General features: G+C 42.8%; 1 pseudogene; it reads right to left on the reverse strand.

Moving 5' to 3' along the window:
- Positions 1–1,520: 1,520 nt before the first annotated feature.
- Positions 1,521–3,939, reverse strand: LOC117543341 (annotated as a pseudogene).
- Between the last annotated feature and the right edge of the window lie 268 nt (positions 3,940–4,207).

Raw genomic sequence — 4,207 nt, forward strand, 5'->3', positions numbered from 1 at the left:
GTTGATGTAGAAGAGACATGGAGAAGAGGGGACACATGTTGATGTAGAAGAGACATGAAGAAGAGGGGACACATGTTGATGTAGAAGAGACATGAAGAAGAGGGGACACATGTTGATGTAGAAGAGACATGAAGAAGAGGGGACACATGTTGATGTAGAAGAGACATGAAGAAGAGGGGACACATGTTGATGTAGAAGAGACATGAAGAAGAGGGGACACATGTTGATGTAGAAGAGACATGGAGAAGAGGGGACACATGTTGATGTAGAAGAGACATGGAGAAGAGGGGACACATGTTGATGTAGAAGAGACATGAAAAATAGGTATTTGTGTTCAAAATGTAAGAAGTCAAAGTAAAAAGTCGTCAGAAGAATAAGTAGTGGAGATACCAGAAACATTTATTTAAGTACAGAAACTAAGTATTTGTACTCCACTACTTCCCACCTCTGACTGTTCGCCAGTGAAGGAATGGAGGAGAGGAGGAGAGGAGAGGAGGAGAGGAGGAGAGGAGGAGAGGAGGAGAGGAGGAGAGGAGGAGAGGAGGAGAGGAGGAGAGGAGGAGAGGAGTGGGAGAAGTGGAGGAGGTTGAAGACCAGTCTGGCTGCAGCATTCTGAATTAGCCGTAGCATTCTGATGGCGTTTGACAACTCTCTGTATTTTAGACCAATCACGACCAAGCCAAGTTTCTACTTTTTATTCTGAGACGCGTCAGTGAGGAAATAAACATGAATAACATGAGGAAAAGAAGCAACTTGTTTTCAGTCTGAAGAAACCTCTGTTCTTGTGAAACTGATTGAATCAGAAATGTTAGTTAGTTTATTATTTGACAGCATTGTAACATCTGTTTGCTCTTCTCTCATTACATGTGATTGTTGCTGCTTTAATAATCTGAGTGATATCATTATTCATATTAATGCACAGCTCTATTGTGACATACATGTTTTTATATATTCATAGTGCACACATTACTTTATCTTCTCCATTATATATTTCACTTTACTATATATTATTATATTGTATTAAACGTCTTAGCTGAATACTCAACTCTGATTGGTCAAATTGGAAGTTCAAGAGGTTGTTAAAACTCGATAACACACCGCTGCCAAGAAATCAGTATTTTAGATTGAGATGAAATCCTTTAGAGTTTATAAACGTGTGCATTTGATAATCCACGCTGAACAGCAATGGGTCGTCCTCTCTGTTTAGGCTTCTCCTGGGAAACTGTGTTTAACATTTACTCTGTATTTAAATACTTAGAAATCTCTTTAAAACATGTATTTTATTCCCTGACGAAGAGGTCTGTCAGAGAGTTACTTTAAACCTAGTAGCTCTGTATGTTTCATATGATTATACAAGTTTAACATTTAAAAATGGAATGTAATAAAACTCTGATTTCAATGATTTAAAATCAATATTGTCTGGACTGGAAATTAAAATGCATTTTATTTTGGATCTGATAAATGATTCGCTGCTCAAACTTCCAGTTGGATTAAACATATTATTTATTTATTTTCCCATCATGCACAAATCACAAATGAACAATTTATAACGAGTTTCAATAAAACAGAGAAGGTTGAACTATAGCCTGACATAAAGATCTGAATCTGGGTGAGATCATTTAAAATGTGAAGAATATATATCTCTCATTTCCTCTAAAGGAAGCAGTTCAGCACATTTGATGAACATGATGTTACTTGGATACAAGTGTCTGCTAAATGCACGTGTTTCAATTTAGTAAAGGTTGACAGTATGATCAAAGAGCAGATTATCAAACTCAATAACAACACGAATAAAAAGATGTTTAGAATAAAGAGACAGCAGCAGGACAGGTTCAGAGGTCAGTGAACGATCCCTTTCAGAGACGAACATCACTGATATAATGATCCTGTTTATCTCTACCTGCTCTGATCCACTGTCACACACACCTTCAGCGGTAATATCTGCACTTCCTCCACAGTGCTGATGCATGGAAACATATTCTCAGTGAAAGTGTGTGTGAAGGTGTGTATGTGTGTGTTAGTGTCAGGATCAGAGAACGACAACTTTCCTCTGTTCCAGTCCAGATTCACTCTGACCCTCTGGAGCTCCTTCTTCAGGCTGAGAGGAGTGTCTGGATCTGATGGTGACCCTGCTGAGTATTCACCTTCATTGAACCATATTCCCCAGAATCCAGACTCTATGTCTCCCTTCCTCTGGACAGACTCTGCTGACACACCCAGTCCCCAGAGTGTACTGTCTGTAACCTGGAGATCCCAGCTGTGAGTCCCTGAGTTAAAGCCCTCAGAGCTCAGGACAAAGCCGTAATTATCAAACCTCTCTGGATTATCAGGAAGTTTCTGTCTCTCTCCTCCTAGTCTCACTCTGGTCAGATCTTCAGATAGGATGAGTTAATGGATCAGCAGTGTTTGGGTCCAGGATGAGAGGAGAGTAGGACACCATGTCCTTCATCTTGCTCCAGATGTTGAAGCTGAGGTTGCCCAGGTGTTTGGCCTGGTCTATCAGAGCTCCTGAGGGCAGCTGTGGAGCCTCCAGCAGGGGGCGCTGCAGCCTCTCCTCTGCAGCCTTGTAGTTGTGCAGGAAGGAGACGTCTTCAGCTCTCAGCTCCTCCTCTGTGGCTCTGACTGTGTGTGAAAGAGCTGCTATCTCTCTGCTCACAGCCTCCATCTTCTCCTCCATCACTCCTCCTCTTCTGCTCCTCTTCCTCCCTCAGTGCAGCCATCCTGGCCTCCTCTTCCTCTTCTAGAAACTGGTGAAGCTTCTTAAACTGCTCCTTAATCTGCTTCTCTGTGTGTTGAGCCTGGAGCTTCATGTGTCCTGCTGTTAGATCAAACTTCACTTTAACTCCTTCAAAGAGCTTCAGTTTCTCCTGAAAGGGCTGCAGAGCTTTCTGGAGCTCCTCTCTGAGATCCTGAGCAGCTTCATCCATGGGTCTGAAGCTGTGGTTGGTGTGTGCTTTTGAATCTCTGCAGACGAGACACACTGGCTGCTGATGGTCCAGACAGAAGAGTCTGAGTTTCTCAGAGTGCAGACTGCAGAGAGCCTCTGGAGATCTCTGACCTCTCTCCAGTAAGAAGGTCTCACTCAGGTTCTTCAACACCAGGTTACAGGGAGGTTCATCTTTGGAGGATTTTCTCCGACAAACTGGACACTCCTTTTCTTCTTTCCTATCCCACCAGGTCTTCAGACAGGCTTTACAGAAGCTGTGGCTACAGGACAGAAGAACAGGATCTCTAAAGACGTCCTGACATACCGGACAGCAGAGATCTTCCTCTAACCTGGAAGCCATGTTGTCTCTGAGTGAAGCTGAAACACAGCAGACAGGAAGTTCAGTCAGTCACCGTCTGTCTCTCTGCAGTGAGGAAGAATAACAAAGTGTTTCCTCGTTATCTCTGTTCACCTGTAACACACAGGTGTGTCTCATTCCACAAACACCAGCCACTCCGCAGCAACTCACCATAAACTGGTTTAACCTCATTTTATCTCTGGAAACTTGGCCCATTTGCCTAATATTAAAAAGCAGTGTCTCTTTTAAGTCAGTTTGTTGTCTGCATTAGTCACAATAATTATCAAAGGACTCGAAACCCATCTTTTCAATAGAGCCTTTTCCTAGACCTTTTATTATTTGTACTATTCATTCTACCGTGTTCTGTGTTTCATATTGTTCTATACTTACTGCTTGTAGCACTGCAGGATTTGTCTTCAACTATGAAGTTACAAAATAAAAGTCATGGCTCCCCTCCCCCTCCTCTCCTGACTTCACTGAAATTCACTATGAGTGATGTTTGGAGTCAGACTCACCTTCAGGGGGTGGAGGGTCCGCAGGTTGAAGCAGCAGTGTTGGAGTTTCCACTTTTCTCTCCTGTAGCTGAACTCAGAGGAAGTTGTTAGTTTGGTCTGAAGGTGAATCTGATCGTCTGTTTTTCAGTCCGTCTGTCTCTCTGCAGTGAGTCAGGTGAGGGAGGAGCTCTGTCACGCCTCCTCCGCTGAACTCTGTCTCCTCTCATGTAACTCAGGGAGTGTCAGTCTCTACTTTAAAGAGTCCTCTCCTGCTGATGTTCAGGTGTATATAAGTATGTAGTGTCTCTACTTTAAAGAGTCCTCTCCTGCTGATGCTCAGGTGTATATCAGTATGTAGTGTCTCTACTTTAAAGAGTCCTCTCATGCTGATGCTCAGGTGTATATCAGTATGTAGTGTATCTACTTTAA

Source organism: Gymnodraco acuticeps, unplaced genomic scaffold (genome assembly GCF_902827175.1).
Source record: "Gymnodraco acuticeps unplaced genomic scaffold, fGymAcu1.1, whole genome shotgun sequence".
NCBI lineage: Eukaryota > Metazoa > Chordata > Actinopteri > Perciformes > Bathydraconidae > Gymnodraco > Gymnodraco acuticeps.